The sequence below is a fragment of the Schistocerca cancellata genome, chromosome 4 (assembly GCF_023864275.1).
Source record: "Schistocerca cancellata isolate TAMUIC-IGC-003103 chromosome 4, iqSchCanc2.1, whole genome shotgun sequence".
In the NCBI taxonomy this organism is placed as follows: Eukaryota; Metazoa; Arthropoda; class Insecta; order Orthoptera; family Acrididae; genus Schistocerca; species Schistocerca cancellata.
In genome coordinates this window covers 599217791-599235141 of record NC_064629.1, presented here as the reverse complement: position 1 = coordinate 599235141, position 17351 = coordinate 599217791, and the positions used below count along the sequence as shown (strand labels likewise).

General features: G+C 45.4%; 1 protein-coding gene across 5 annotated transcripts in view; it reads right to left on the bottom strand.

The window, feature by feature from the left end:
• The window catches only part of LOC126184543 (cAMP-regulated phosphoprotein 21), a 1287166-nt gene extending 1270297 nt beyond the window's left edge, over positions 1–16869 (bottom strand). For all 5 annotated transcript variants that reach the window (XM_049926953.1, XM_049926952.1, XM_049926954.1 and 2 more), the window contains exon 1: positions 16747–16869. The gene's annotated coding sequence lies outside the window, so the exon portion shown is untranslated. The remainder of the gene's footprint in view (positions 1–16746) is intronic.
• Positions 16870–17351: the final 482 nt, after the last annotated feature.

Here is a 17351-nt window from a genome sequence, read left to right as displayed (position 1 = left end):
ACATCGGCTTCAGTGGTAAGACGTCTGAGAGTCAAGAGTAATTGCTGGTATATATCAAGAAAATGTGATTCACTTAGCAAACAGCGCCGGTGCTACGCAGACATTCGTCGCGGTTATGGCACAACAGGTAGAAAATACAACAAATTTCAAAAACCCTGCAACGCAAGGCAATTTGGTATAATTTCTGGAAATTGTCTGAAAGAAAAGGCACATGCAGTTCAATGCACGTCAGGCCCTGAACAGATACCATATTGCTTAATTAGCTACTGCCACTTAAGTCACTGAAGCAAACTGATATTTGGGCATTACTGCCCAGAGAGGCTTAAGGAGAAATAAACACATAAATTATTTGTTGGGAAACACCAACATCTTTGTATATACTACGAAACCTACTGCACAGTGCATGGTGGGGAGTACCTCGGATCAATAATAGCGATAATTAATTTAGAGACGTCCACTTCAGTTGTACTAATTATTTATTTATACCACGACTGGTTTCGAGATTTTAAAATCCTATCTTCAGGTTCATGAAACTGTAACATACAAAGGAAAGGAGAAAAGAAATGCAGTGCAACATATCTGTAAAAATCACAAGAGCAGACTATCGAAACAAGGCACTCACTTACGATATTTGCCAACACATAACATGCGGTCGGGCAAATCAGTGCAAGAGCTGCAAATCACTGCATCTTGGCAGGCATAGTAAAAATGAGAGGGCCTAATAATCAAACTGATCTAAAACTGTAACGGCTGGGCAGGTGGGACGAAGAATACAGAGATGGAGAAGAAACACTTACTCTCACACCGTCCGCCGTTCGCCGCCGGGCAGCCGCACGCTGTGAACGCCAGCCACGACTGAGAGGAGGGCGACGCCGGAGGTCTGAGGTGCGGAGCGGCGCAGGCGCCGACGGTGGGCAAGCAGGTAAACTGACGTCATTAGTGGAGGTTAGGGAATCATGACTGACTGCTCCGAGCGCTTACAATGCTTCAATAAAAAAACAATATGAACGAGCTGTGGTACGCCACTAGCCAAATAACTCTCCAACATGTAACAACATAATGGTATCATATACTATGGTCAATAAATCGTCAAATTTATGGAGTATTATACGCTCGAGTGACGTAAGAGAAAATACATAAAAAAATCATCACAAATCTAAAATGTGAGTGCAGCAATGGAAGCAGTGAAATAACAGACGAAAATGATCAAGCTGAGCGTCCTATATTATACGAAGCAATAATGACATGGAAATATAGCAAAGAGGCGAAACAACTAAACGAAAGGGAGGAAAATAAGCCTGAGCCTCGCAGACGTGTAAAGATATGTGCTGTAACAGGCACAAACCATACCAACTGAGTCATCATACATGTAAGATATGTAATGGGCTCAAGTGATGTAAAACGAAATATTTAACATAAAAACCAACATAAAAATCTAAAACGTAAGTTCAGCGCTGCTATAAGCGAAATGACAAATTAATATCATCGATCTGAGCGCCCCTTTTTAGATGAAATAATGCCAATATAGAACGATGCTTAAGGCGAAACAATTAATAAAGAAGTATTTTTTAATGTTCAGTTACACCCATTAAGAATAAAACTCGTCGCGCGCGTTGTCCATAATACCACGTTATCAGTACAGTTTACTCTGGGACCCACACAATTCTATGTTGTCTATAGCATTCAAGCTCTATTATACCTGTCTGTCGAAGTTACGGCAATAACGTGGTGTTGCTATTTAGTTCGCTTAGTTATACGGTAGTCACAAATTTAAATAGATTTTCCGGCTTCCTATCATTTATAGGTGCTCTGCGGTCCATGTCATTTTTATCATGGACTACCGCTTTTAGCGTGCTATCTCCTTGTATTTTGACGATGAACGATGGGACTTGGCTCTAAACAATCACTTTGTAGCGCCATGACTGTTTATAAAACCTGTGAGTACACAACTCTCATTCATATATGGGGCTTTATGGCAGAACACATCTATTTTCAAACAACTGTAATTCTGTAATATTTTAATTTTCGTACAGATTACCTGAAGATGCACCTCTACTGACGTGAAACTGCTAGTGACTTTTTAATGACAGCATTTTAATAGGCAGTGCGGAAGACTTTATTCACCATTTTAGACCGAAGATTGGTTTGGTGAATTTGTCAAACAAAAAAAAATGGTTCAAATGGCTCTTAATGGGAGGTCATCACTCCCCTAGACCTTAGAACTACTTAACCCTTACTAACCTAAGGACATCACACACATCCATGCCCGAAGTAGGATTCGAACCTGCAACCGTAGCCGGTCGCACGGTTCCAGACTGAAGCGCCTAGAACCGCTCGGCCACTCAGGCCGATGGTGAATTTCTCCACGATAGTCTTTCCTGTACAAGGTTCTTATGTTAGTGATACTGGTCTTTAATTCTTTGCATCCGTTCTTTTATCCTATATATAAGTACTACTGAACTGCACTTTTTTTCACTAATGCGGCACATTCGCTTCATTATGGATTCTCCGTAAATATTGGTTAGGAAAAGATTAATTTCGAAACTTATTCTATGTAAAATGTAATAAGTATTAGTCTAGCACCTGATGACCCTGTTCGCTATGAACAGTCTTAATTGTTTTTTCGATAACGGGGTGCATAAATCAATATTTATCATCTGTACGTCTCTGCGGTATTCAAACGTTTGTGTGGTAGTGTCCTCGCACGTGAATATATTTTTAAAGGCAAATTTTTATAACCGTGACTTCACTGTGACGTAACCAGGACATATTTTGGGTGTCATGGATCATTTGCCATGTCTGTTTGGAAATACTGTACGCTTCTCGTGTAACCCTTCTTATGGAGCCGGCCGCTGTGGTCTAGCGGTTCTAGGCGCTCAGTCCGGAACCGCGCGACTGCTACGGTCGCAGGTTCGAATCCTGCCTCGGGCATGGATGTGTGTGATGTCCTTAGGTTAGTTAGGTTTAAGTAATTCTAAGTTCTAGGGGACTGATGACCACAGATGTTAAGTCCCATAGTGCTCAGAGCCATTTTTGAACCTTCTTATGGATATGCGTTAAGTTTTATCTGCAAATTTCCTTGCATTGTCGTTTGCAGGAGGTTGTTGTAGCACCTGTTTTTGTAGAAATATCTGAATGGTATCATAAAACCTAGATAGGGCATTGACATCTTTTAGTACTTTACTTGGTACATATTTACCTAGACTGCGGTTAATAGTGCATTCAAAAGCTTTTTAAGAAAACATAGTTAATCGGTTTATAATACACTACTGGCCATTAAAATTGCTACACCACGAAGATGACGTGCTACAGACGCGAAATTTAACCGACAGGAAGAAGATGCTGTGATATGCAAATGATTAGCTTTTCAGAGCATTCACACAAGTTTGGCGCCGGTGGCGTACCTACAACGTGCTGACATGAGGAAAGTTTCCAACAGATTTCTCATACACAAACAGCAGTTGACCGGCGTTGCCTGGTGAGACGTTGTTATGATGCCTCGTGTGAGGAGGAGAAATGCGAACCATCACGTTTCCGACTTTGATGAAGGTCAGATTGTAGCCTATCGCGATTGCGGTGTCCCGTATCGCGACATTGCTGCTCCCGTTGGTCGAGATTTTCAATTACTGTTAGCAGAATATGGTATCGGTGGGTTCAGGAGGGTAATACGGAACGCCGTGCAGGATCCCACAGCCTCGTTTCACTAGCAGTCGAGATGACAGGCATCTTATCCGCATGGCTGTAATGGGTCGTGCAGCTACGTCTCGAACCCTGAGTCAACAGATGGGGACGTTTGCAAGACAACAACCATCTGCACGAACAGTTCGGCGACGTTTGCAGCGGCATGGACTATCAGCTCGGAGACCATGGCTGCGGTTACCCTTTACGCTGCATCACAGACAGGAGCGCTTGCGACGGTGTACTCAACGACGACCCTGGGTGCACGATTGGCAAAACGTCATTTTTTCAGATGAATCCAGGTTCCGTTTACAGCATCATGATGGTTGCATCCGTGTTTGGCTACATCGCGGTGAACGCACATTGGAAGCGTGTATTCGTCATCGCCACACTGGCGTATCACCCGGTGTGATAGTATGGGGTGCATTGGTTACACGTCTCGGTCACCTCTTGTTCGTCTTGACGGCACTTTGAACAGTGGACGTTACATTTCAAATGTGTTACGACCCGTGGCTCTACGCTTCATTCGATCCCTGCGAAACCCTACATTTCAGCAGGATAATGCACGGCCGCATGTTGCAGGTCCTGTACGGGCCTTTCTGGATACAGAAAATGTTCGACTGCTGCCCTGGCCAGCACATTCTCCAGATCTCTCACCAATTGAAAACGTCTGGTCAATGGTGGCCGAGCAACTGATGAACTGTGGTAACGTGTTGAAGCTGCATGGGCAGCTGTACCTGTACACGCCATCCAAGCTCTGTTTGACTCAATGCCCAGGCGTATCAAGGCCGCTATTACGGCTAGAGGTGGTTGTTCTGGGTACTGACTTCTCAGGATCTATGTGCCCAAATTGCTTGTTGTTGGGAGTCGTATGAAAACGTATTTAATTTTACTTCGTAAGACTGTTTGTCCTTGCCAGCGATAACGTACGCTGAGTTTTCCAGTTTATACTGAACAAATTTGTCACTACCTACTACCACTGAACGCCTGGTGTAACAACATGCGATACAGTTTAGACAATACTTGAGACACTATATTATAAATGTACCTTAATGTGATATCCGGCAGAAATTTCCGATTGTTTATCTAACACCATCGACTTCTGCTGCTCTTTCCTACACTTTTCTATACGAACCCAAACTAGCATTCATTTTGGACCTCTATAGACCTAATGTTTCTGTTTGGTGCTATAAATATTCCACCTTCTGGGGAAATTATTTTTCCGATTTACGTTCTACGCGTTGGCGAAAATTTCCTTACTCTCTCTACTCTGTACTTCGGGTTTTCAGACAAATCTCAATTCCTAGTATGGTGTGGGTGGGACTGCTTTCTACCACAGTCTTTTGTTCAGGGACCTCGCTGCCAACGTTCCAGCAGTTAACAACTAACATTTTAAGGTCCTTACTCTCTGCATTAGTTAACTGATCCAACGCAGTAATTAAATGCGTGTGCTATTTTTCGAATACTCTGGGAAACCTTTTGGAAAGTGTAACACATCTCCGAACTGTGATGCTTATTAACCTCTCTATGCGTTTGTATCTGATTACAGTTCCTCTGTCCACGATGCTTATCGTGCATGATTAACAGAAGATGTACTCAGGGTTCACATAAAAGCTACGCGATTCGCCGCGGGTTTGTTTGTTGAAAGAAGGAATATTACGGATATGTTTTACAACTTCCAGTGGAATCACCTTGAAGCAAGGCACCGCGGATCACGGAATGTGGTTCTCTTAAAATTACAACAAGTTACATACGTATGAATATTACACCGCCCCATACAGTTATTATATAGGGTAACGATTACGAACGTAAAGACAGAGAAATTTATAATCCGAGGGAGGACTAATAATTGTACTACACCAAGCTCGTACTGCCAAATTTGTATTATGGCAGCTCGCAGAACATACCTGCGTGTGTATGCGTGTGTATGCGTGTGTCATGAACTAGCTCAGCACTGACGTGGAGGGGCAAGCGAATTTCGAAAGCCACTGTCCTGCGATGCCGTTTAGTGGAAAAAAACTCTTAATGGAGCAAAACTGACAGAAGTAAGGTAATTTCTGGTTTATCGCAAGGAAGTGTGATAAGATCGATACTGTTTACAATGTATATAAACGATCTAGTAGAATGCGTTGCAAGCTCTTTAAGGCTGCTCACAGGTGACGCGGAGTCTACAAGAAGGTAGCATCCCCAGAAGGACCTACAGAGGGTTGATGAATGGTGCAGGGACTCGCAGTTGATTCTGAACGTGAATAATATAACATATTGCGCACACATAGGAAAAGAAATCCGCTAATGTACAACTACACTATTGATGACAAGTTGCTGGAAATACACTCCTGGAAATGGAAAAAAGAACACATTGACACCGGTGTGTCAGACCCACCATACTTGCTCCGGACACTGCGAGAGGGGCTGTACAAGCAATGATCACACGCACGGCACAGCGGACACACCAGGAACCGCGGTGTTGGCCGTCGAATGGCGCTAGCTGCGCAGCATTTGTGCACCGCCGCCGACAGTGTCAGCCAGTTTGCCGTGGCATACGGAGCTCCATCGCAGTCTTTAACACTGGTAGCATGCCGCGACAGCGTGGACGTGAACCGTATGTGCAGTTGACGGACTTTGAGCGAGGGCGTATAGTGGGCATGCGGGAGGCCGGGTGGACGTACCGCCGAATTGCTCAACACGTGGGGCGTGAGGTCTCCACAGTACATCGATGTTGTCGCCAGTGGTCGGCGGAAGGTGCACGTGCCCGTCGACCTGGGACCGGACCGCAGCGACGCACGGATGCACGCCAAGACCGTAGGATCCTACGCAGTGCCGTAGGGGACCGCACCGCCACTTCCCAGCAAATTAGGGACACTGTTGCTCCTGGGGTATCGGCGAGGACCATTCGCAACCGTCTCCATGAAGCTGGGCTACGGTCCCGCACACCGTTAGGCCGTCTTCCGCTCACGCCCCAACATCGTGCAGCCCGCCTCCAGTGGTGTCGCGACAGGCGTGAATGGAGGGACGAATGGAGACGTGTCGTCTTCAGCGATGAGAGTCGCTTCTGCCTTGGTGCCAATGATGGTCGTATGCGTGTTTGGCGCCGTGCAGGTGAGCGCCACAATCAGGACTGCATACGACCGAGGCACACAGGGCCAACACCCGGCATCATGGTGTGGGGAGCGATCTCCTACACTGGCCGTACACCACTGGTGATCGTCGAGGGGACACTGAATAGTGCACGGTACATCCAAACCGTCATCGAACCCATCGTTCTACCATTCCTAGACCGGCAAGGGAACTTGCTGTTCCAACAGGACAATGCACGTCCGCATGTATCCCGTGCCACCCAACGTGCTCTAGAAGGTGTAAGTCAACTACCCTGGCCAGCAAGATCTCCGGATCTGTCCCCCATTGAGCATGTTTGGGACTGGATGAAGCGTCGTCTCACGCGGTCTGCACGTCCAGCACGAACGCTGGTCCAACTGAGGCGCCAGGTGGAAATGGCATGGCAAGCCGTTCCACAGGACTACATCCAGCATCTCTACGATCGTCCCCATGGGAGAATAGCAGCCTGCATTGCTGCGAAAGGTGGATATACACTGTACTAGTGCCGACATTGTGCATGCTCTGTTGCCTGTGTCTATGTGCCTGTGGTTCTGTCAGTGTGATCATGTGATGTATCTGACCCCAGGAATGTGTCAATAAAGTTTCCCCTTCCTGGGACAATGAATTCACGGTGTTCTTATTTCAATTTCCAGGAGTGTAGTTCAAAATGGTTCAAATGGCTCTGAGCACTATGGGACTCAACATCTTAGGTCATAAGTCCCCTAGAACTTAGAACTACTTAAACCTAACTAACCTAAGGACATCACACACACCCATGCCCGAGGCAGGATTCGAACCTGCGACCGGCTGGAAATAGTAACCACTATGAAATATCTACGACAGTCTATCCGAAGCGACCTTTAGTATAATGACCACATAAAACAAATAGTATGAAAAGCAAATGCTAAACTGAGATTCGCAGGAATAATCTTAAGGATAGGTGGAGTGGCTTATAAGGCGCTTGTTTGACCAATTCTTGAGTATTGTTCATCACTCTGTGACCCTCACCAGGAAGGGCTGATAGAAAGAGATAGACAAAATTCAACGAAGAGCGGCTCGTTTCGTCACGGCATCGTTCCATAGGCGCGAGACCGTTACAGAGATGCTCAACAAACTCTGCTGGCAGACGCTACAAGAGAGGCTTACTATTGAAATTTCGTGAATATTTTACAGGAAGAGTCGGACACAATATTACTCCCTCCCCAATACGACTCGCGAAATGGTCACCGACTACAAAATTCGATAAATTAGAGCAAATACAAAGGCTTACCAAAAATCATTCTTCCCACGCGCCATCTGCGATTGGAATAGAGAAGAGAGACAAGTCAGTTAGTGGTACCGGACCTACCCTCTTCCAAACCCTGCCACGTGGTTTGCGGATTATTTACGTAGATGTAGAATGGACTACCCAAGAACTTACGTGACGTGATGAAGGGAAATATCGGGTTCAGACACACGAAGAGTGGACGCTGATTTCGCCACATATCAGAGTGCGCAAGAAATATAAAGATACAAAAAAAGACGCCTAGAGCCTTTCAAAGGAGAGACCATGGAAGTCGCTATATGATACTGTTGAATTTGTTAAATATTAACCGGACTGTCGAGCCAAATGTAACAAGCGCAGAACGTCAGGTTTCTCTGCGGAAACAGCCGCTTCAAAATCTTGGTTCCTTGTTCCTGATTTATATTTTCCATCTCTCTTAATCATGAACATTTACATCCAGCAGAGTGCACATGCTATCATCCTATTAGAGCCTCCTCCTCCGTAACCAAACCAAGTCATTCCGGTCACGCATTCTGGGTGAGAGAAACAAGTACTTGTACATTTTCGTGTATATCCACATCTCTCTACTCTTATCACTACGATCTGCACGTGATACGCAAGAAAATGAGAGAGGGAGAATATTCTTAGAATATTCTGTGAAAAAATGTTCTTCTAATTTTAAAGAAAAGACCTTCACGTGTTGAACAACGCAATAATTCTCAGGTATTTCGTTACAGTGTAAGGGGAATCTCTAAAATGATTTCCCACTGACTAAACAAACCCTTCATAAATTACATCACACGGTATTTTCGCGAGGGACGCAATTTATTGCTTGATGCTTCTAGGAACGTATGCTTTCGGAACTTTAACAGCAAACCACACCGTAATGCAGTACGACTCTCTTACACCGTCTGCCACTGGAACTGACTGAGCGTCTTCCTGAATCTTACGCTCTTACTAAATGGACATGTAACGAAATGTGCTGCTCTTCTTTGGAGCCTCTCATTTCCCCTAACAATTTTTCGAACATTTTCCCATATCTTCAGCCTATCTAGGCTGTACGCTTGAGGGTATCTCAAGAGCGTCTTAAAATGTACTTTTCTCGTAGAAAATTTACGAAAAATCGTCGCACTGTCATTTGTCTTCCTCTTTTTTTTTTTATTTACGTGATGATGACTCCAAATGATCACTCCGAGATAGTTACACATCTCTGACTCCAAAGCTATATTCAAACAATACAAAAGGCTTTTCACCTACTATGAAATTTGTAATGTTCAGGCTGAGAGGTCGCCGCGTCTTACTTTAATAAGGAAGATCGAGGTTCGATCTCCGCTATAGCCTCGGACCTTTCCACAGCGACACAACTACAACGGGGTCCACTCAACCTGAAGATGGCAATTGACGAGCTAACTTAAGGAGAAGTACAGACTTCAACTTCTAAAGCCGACACTAACGACGAGAGCGGCGGTCTGTTGACGGCAGATGTATCCAATACCGCCAACTACTGACTCCTTAGCCAAAAAAATTAACAGCAGCATTTCGACACACCGGTATCCTAAAGGACCATAGTGACACAAACTTACTTCACTCTTTTTTACAGTTTCTTAAAACATGTTCAAATTTGTGTAAATACCTAAGGAACCAAACTGCTGAGGTCATCGGCCACTAGACTTTCACACTACTTAAACTAACTTATGCTAAGAACAACACACACACCCATGCCCGAGGGAGGACTCGAACTTCCGGCGAGAGGGGTCGCGCAATCCGTGACATGGCGCCTCAAACCGACGGGCCACACCGCGCGTCCATAGTTTCTCATTTCTGAAAGGAGCTGCCTCTTACTGAAATGATCTCCCACAAACCTTACAGCAGTTTTCACAAACAAATACCTCTAAGTAGACGACGATACCACCCTCGACCAATCTTAGAGAACCATAAACAGAAAATAATAATTTTTGTATACTTCGTATGTTAGCGGCCCCGAACCGTGTTTCTAAAGTATGTTCTGATGTTACGATTTCTTATTCCATAAGTACATTTTTAATCAACAAGAAGCCTCGTTGCCGATCGTATGTTCAATAAGCGCGTAGTCTAATCTCTTAGCGACAGAGTAAAACTGTACCGTAACTTTTCCGAACGTGAAGAAATGAGGCATCCAGCTGATCAGCCTTAAAGCTGGATCGCGTTAAAGCAGAGTTTTACATATATTCTATTTCCTAAATCAATGACGGCAGGGACAGGAAAGCTGATTAGACTCCAGGAAACTCTTCGCTCCGTGCGAATGCCGGAACTTCTGCTTCCCCCGCCTTCCGTGCCAAGTTAAGCTAGCGCTGTGTCTCCGAACGACCTGCCTGCCGCGCGGGGCGTTTTACGAGCGCATGTATCACCACCACTTCACAAATGTGCCACTCTGTCCCGTGTTCCAGCTGCGCAGACGTTAACTGTGCATACTGCACAAAGAGAGTTGCTGAAAGCTACGACAGAAATGTACACGAGTACAAAAAGAGGCATGTAAAAATAGGCCCTGCAGTTACTTAGTGATGTGATGCGGAGATAGAATTTTGCAATCGTATTCGAGACTCATATCTAATCCCGTTTCCTTAAATCAATGCAGACTAAAACTAGTACCATGAAATCTATAGCACTGAGTGTGTTGCATGTATTCATGTGCGAAGGAACGGGTACCTCAAGAACTACCACCATTATGAAATACGTGAAATGTATTCGCAGTTGCGAAAATGGACAACCATCAGCTGTATAACGGAATAACGACAATGAAAATTTGTGCTGGGCCGGGAGCCGAACCCAGACTTCCCGCTTAACGCGAACGGTCGCGTTCCCATTACGCAGGCCGGAGTGGCCGTGCGGTTCTAGGCGCTACAGTCTGGAGCCGAGCGACCGCTACGGTCGCAGGTTCGAGTCCTGCCTCGGGCATGGATATGTGTGATGTCCTTACGTTAGTTAGATTTAGTTAGTTCTAAGTTCTAGGCGACTGATGACCTCAGAAGTTAAGTCGCATGGTGCTCAGAGCCATTTGAACCATTTGAACCATTAGGCTAACCGAGCACACTTCATGGACAGAGCCAAACTTCCGTATGGGATCAACCATGTGTCTACAGCCTGCTCTCTTACATCCATTATGCATATTCCCCGTGCAGGGGAGACACTTAAATTGAAAGTTGCTTGCCCGATGTCAGTGGACAAATACTACATTAGGGTGCCTGTGTTGATCAGAAGTACGCTACTACGTACCTTCGGACACTGCGCAAGCGACTTTCGATTAAAATGTCTCCCCTGTATGGGAATACACATAATTGATGTACTAGCACAGTTTGTTGACATAATGTTGACGACATGTAGAATTTTAGGTCTGGCTGTGAAGGATAATCGGATGTCTAATGACAAGGCGACCGCTAGCGATAAGCGGGAAATTCTGGTTCCAGTACCTGTCCGGCACAAATTTTCACTGTCGTCATTCCGTTATACGGCTGATGGTTGTTCATATCTGCAAATGTGAATACGTATCATGTACTTCATAACAGCTGCAGTCCTAGGATTACAGGTGTAGAGCACTTGCCCACGAAAGAGTTCGAGTGCCGGCCGAAGTGGCCGTGCGGTTAAAGGCGCTGCAGTCTGGAACCGCAAGACCGCTACGATCGCAGGTTCCAATCCTGCCTCGGGCAAGGATGTTTGTGATGTCCTTAGGTTAGTTAGGTTTAACTAGTTCTAAGTTCTCGGGGACTAATGACCTCAGCAGTTGAGTCCCATAGTGCTCAGAGCCATTTGAACCATTTTTAGAGTTCGAGTCTCGGTCCGACACACAGTTGTAATCTGCCAGGAAGTTTCGTATCACCGCACACCCCGCTGTAGAGTGAAAATTTCATTCTAGAAACATCCCCCAGGCTGTGGCTAAGCCATGTCTCCGCAATACCCTTTCTTCCAGGAGTGCTAGTTCTGCAAGGTTCGCAGGAGAGCTTCTGTGAAGTTTGGAAGGTAGGAGACGAGATACTGGCGGAATTAAAGCTGTGAGGACGGGGCGTGAGTCGTGCTTGGTAGCTCAGTTGGTAGAGCACTTGCCTGCGAAAGGCAAAGGTCCCGAGTTCGAGTCTCGGTCCGGCACACAGTTTTAATCTGCCAAAAAGTTTCACAGCTGTAATTGTTACATTGCCTGTTCCTTTGAACATACATGCATCGTTGAAGGAACATTTCATCGTACTTCTGAACAACACAGGTACTGCAAGATCGTTTAAGACTAGTAGCTGGTTTTCAATCTCTAACGGCGTCACACCGAGTGAGGTTGCACAGTCGATTCGTGTTCAAGAGTATGGCGGTCCAAATCACCGACCAGACACTCAGAATTAGGCTCTCAGTGGTTTCCTTAAGTAGCTTAGTAGCGATACCGTGATGTTCCTATAAAGGACGCAGCCGATTTACTTTCCAAAGTCGAACTCGTGCGCTGTCTCTGGTGACCCAGATGTACATCTACATCTATACTCAGCAAGCTATTTTAAAGTGTTTGGAGGAGGATACTTCGTGTACCACTGTAACCTTCCTCCTTTCTGTTCCAGTCCCGAATGCTTCATGGGACGAACGATCGTAGGTGAGCCTGCGTGTGAGCTCGAATCTCTGTAAGTTTACCTTCATGCTCTTTTCAGGAGATATGCAGAGGAGGATGCAATATATTGGTTGAGTCTTCTAGAAACGTATGCTCTCGGAAATTTAACAGTAAACCACAACTCTCTTGCTGTGTCTGCCATTGGTGATGGCTGAGCATCACTGTGAAGCCTTCGCGCTTACTAAATGAACCTGTAACGAAACGTGTTGCTCTTCTTCGGAACTTCTCATTTTCTCTAACATTCCTCGTCGTCGACGAGATGTTAAGCCGCTGACAAGAAAAAAAAAATGTTCAAATGGCTCTGAGCACTATGGGGCTTACCCTGTTGAGATCATCAGTCCCCTAGAAATTAGAACATCTTAAACCTAGCTAACCTAAGGACATCACACACATCCATACCCGAGGCAGGATTCGAACCTGCGACTGTAGCGGTCTCGCGGTTCCAGACAGTAGCGCCTAGAACCGCTCAGCCACTCTGCCCGGCCGCTGAGAAGACTAAAACATGTTTTCGTAATTATTAAACGCGAGACAAAATTTAAAAGCGATGCAATTTTTTATTGTCTCGAAGCAACGTATAAGAGCAAATTTCTTGGTCCCAGGACTGGTTTTCATTTTCCCACACAACATTTCGTCAACTGTCTCGTAACCGTCTTCACGTACTGCGAAACCAGATGTTAATTTTTGCCAAGATCTCGCATATTAATTTTGAAACTTGAGTCATAGTCATGGAAATGTGTGCTTCAAATACGTAATTCTTGTGACAATACACTAGTAGGGTAATTTAGTCGACATTAACAAATTTTGCATCAAAACGTTTCAGCAGTATGACATGACCGCTCAGATACGATTATGACGGCACATCAATACAAATAATAATTTTAATTCCTTTTAGTGCACACTGAATAAGAGAAGAGCAGAAGCTAACCGACAGGAATTCAATAGGAATAATTTTAGTGGAAGTAATGACTAGCTGCTAGTTGTACAGGGTGATTCAAAAAGAATACCACAACTTTAAAAATGTGTATTTAATGAAAGAAACATAATATAACCTTCTGTTATACATCATTACAAAGAGTATTTAAAAAGGTTTTTTTCACTCAAAAACAAGTTCAGAGATGTTCAATATGGCCCCCTCCAGACACTCGAGCAATATCAACCCGATACTCAAACTCGTTCCACACTCTCTGTAGCATATCAGGCGTAACAGTTTGGATAGCTGCTGTTATTTCTCGTTTCAAATCATCAATGGTGGCTGGGAGAGGTGGCCGAAACACCATATCCTTAACATACCCCCATAAGAAAAAATCGCAGGGGGTAAGATCAGGGCTTCCTCGAGGTCAGTGATGAAGTGCTCTGTCACGGGCTGCCTGGCGGCCGATCCATCGCCTCGGGTGGTTGACGTTCAGGTAGTTACGGAGAGATTAGTGCCAATGTGGTGGCGCTCCATCCTGCTGAAATATGAATTGTTGTGCTTCTTGTTCGAGCTGAGGGAACTCAATAACACAAAAAGCTTTCTGTTGAGCGGTCGCCATCTTAGCATCAACTGACGCTGACGCCTAGTCAACAGCGCCTCAAGCGAACAAATGTACAACTAAATAAAACTTTATAGCTCCCTTGATTCGCCGACAGAGTGCTTAGCTCTGCCTTTTGTCGTTGCAAAGTTTTAAATTCCTAAAGTTGTGGTATTCTTTTTGAATCACCCTGTATAAAAGCTGTGCCTAATATCGAAAATTATTCAAACTCGGCATTATATAAGAATTTGCTTCCTGGAACAGAACTTCTAAAGCGAGTACACTGTGTTAAATCTACCTTTTTTATCCTTCAAAATATCATTTCTCACAGATTTTCTGCCATAAGATTGGCGACTGAAATAAATGAAACTCTCATTCTTGTTCTTTGGAATTACAAAACTCAAGATCATGTAGTTGATGTGTTGAAGAACAAATTTTATAATTTCCACTACGAGAACCACGGTAGTGTATGGGAGGAATCCCCGTTCCTAGCCGTCTGTGGACACTGCTTCGAAAGAACGAATGTTGATACACATTCGTATACCCCAGGAGTACTCTCATTTTACCGCCATGATTGTTGCGCAGAATGTATTTGTGTGGAGAGCAGGGGGCAATCATCTGAAGAATCATCAGCATCACATCATTCGATCCTGCATCTTTCTACTCGAAAACACGACAGCTACCCCGCTTATCGACGGAGCGTCGCATAGTAAGAGAATTGGATATAGTTTGTTTACAAACCCATAAAAAATCAGTCGTATCAAAGAAAATTGTCGGATAGCATACGCTAATGCAAATAACTGTGCGTGTTCAAGTGAAACAACAGTAGAATGAAGGGCAGCCACCGTAGCGATTCCTCTGCACAATGACAGCGAAGTGGGAGACCCTGCGACACAGGGCACCGCTGTTCCTCGGAAGCACCAGTAGTACCTGCCGATACAGTGACCTTGCTTTTCAATAAAGCCGGCCGTTGTGGCCGAGCGGTTCTAGACGCTTCAGTCTGGAACCGCGTGACTGCTACGGTCGCAGGTTCGAATCCTGCCTCGGGCATGGATGCGTGTGATGTCCTTATGTTAGTTATGTTCAAGTAGTTCTAAGTTCTAGGGGACTGATGACCTCAGAAGTTAAGTCCCACAGTTCTCAGAGCCATTTGAACCATTTTCTTTCAATAAAGCGTCATACGTATAGCTCAAATTTAGCGGGAAACAATCTCAGCTTTCCCAGTGTCTCTGTTAACGTAAGAGCGGATAGTGAAAAGTTTGATGTCATACAACCTCTGTGAGTATTACGTTAGAGTTGACAGTTTACATCGATAACAGATCCGGACCAATTAAGAAAAAGGGCCAACTGCTTATATAAAGGTAAATGTTTAAGAAAGGACTGACTACTTACAACAAGGTAAATGCACTTGGTACCAAACTCTCTGCCCTCAAATAGCAGATCTAAGATCTATAAACTGACGTCTTTAAAACACAGCTCACAAGAAACAACGTAACTAGGTAGTAGAGAAGCTAGAAGATTCTGAAAATGTGGGCCCGAAGGAATTTTGATCTTCAGGCGAGCCTCATCTTCGGTTTAAAGCTATTCCAATACTCAGAAAGTATGGGTCTTCCAGGGGAAGTGAAGTAACCAGTACCCCAAACAGAGATCTAAAACAGCGTTTGCTGCTCGCCCAGCCCTGGCCCAACGGCGCTGAATCACAAGCGGCTGCGGCGAGAATACCCGAGCAAACAATTAAAAATACAACGGCATCTCGCCTCGGTCATTCCGTTCACCGTCTGCTATTCGTTGTCGGCTCCCGACACCCGCTGACAGCCAGGAGCCGAGCAGCCTTCTAATTTTAGCGCAAACCTGAAAGGACCGTCCCTGGAATCCGAATACAGTATAATTCCGGAACAGGATAATATGCGGCACTGGTGGGGTACGTAAAGAGATCTACAGAAAATTTCGTGCAACGCGAAAGACAAGAACGCTGACGATAAGTTTCAGAAACACACCACGAAATATTACAGTGAAATTTTTTTGTTAACAACCTCAGTATTGCTCCCTGGCAGCGTGTGGTGCTCAGGAAGACTGCCTGCGGCGGAAGCTTCAGAAATTTCGCGTCCTTCCTAGCTGGCATCTAAGGCTTCCTCGAGATTTATACATGCCAGTCGGACCTGCTGTCTTATCTGTAATCGATGTAAACTGTCAACTCGCTCGTAATACTCACGAAGATTGAATGATTCCAAAATTTTCGCCATCTACTCCTACTACTTTGACAGCAATAGTTACATCACGCTGTCGAAATGTTAGGCATCGTGGATCACAACTCGAGCTCTCGTGCCAAGACAGTTTATCTTGAAAATCGAGGCACCAAAAATCACATCAGCCGTCCAGAATACTGGGAACTGTGCATTAATGGAACAGCCAGGTTCCAATGGCCCTCAGTGACGCGTACGATGGAATGTAGCAGAGACAGTGTAGACGCGCGCGCAACTGCAGTTGCGGTCGTTTCAAGTAGGCACATATTTCAAATCTTCGTACAGAACTATGGAAATTGTCTACAGCATGCGTAAATTTAAGAATAGGGCCACACTTACAGGAAATCAGCAAGTGAAGCGCGTTGACGAAAGAAAACGACGCGTTACAAATCCGAAGAGGCGCCGGGGGTTGTGAGGAGGGGGAGACGCGCTCACCTGGTGCGTCCGCGCGCGGCGCCCGCTGCACCACGACTGAGCGCCGCCGGCCAGGCAGCGCCGCGCGCGTCCGCCACGCGCACTAGCTGCCCCGGGGTGGGGGGCGCCGGCCTGCGCTATTGAACACAGCCAGGTGACGCTGCCGTCGCCTCCGCCGCAGCCCGCTTTCTCCGCAAACAATTGCATTTGCGCACTTTATCCACAGAAGGAAGGAAGCAGGCAGCACGCAATCCTACTTCGCTTCCTGATTGTCTCTGGGTCCTGGAACGCCTCGTCCGAAGCCACGCCAACGCAGCGTGGTATTCCTGCGGACGCTGCTGAGAGCGAACGAGGTCATCCTCGTGCCCCGAGTTTAATGCCGACAGTGAGGTCATAAGCTCAGTCGGGTGGTGAAGCGCCAAACATTCGGGATGGCCATACGGGTGGAACTATCCTGATCATTTAATCCTGTGATCGATGCTTTTTTTTTTTTTTTTTGACCGTGTTTGCGTCCTAATATGTAATTATGG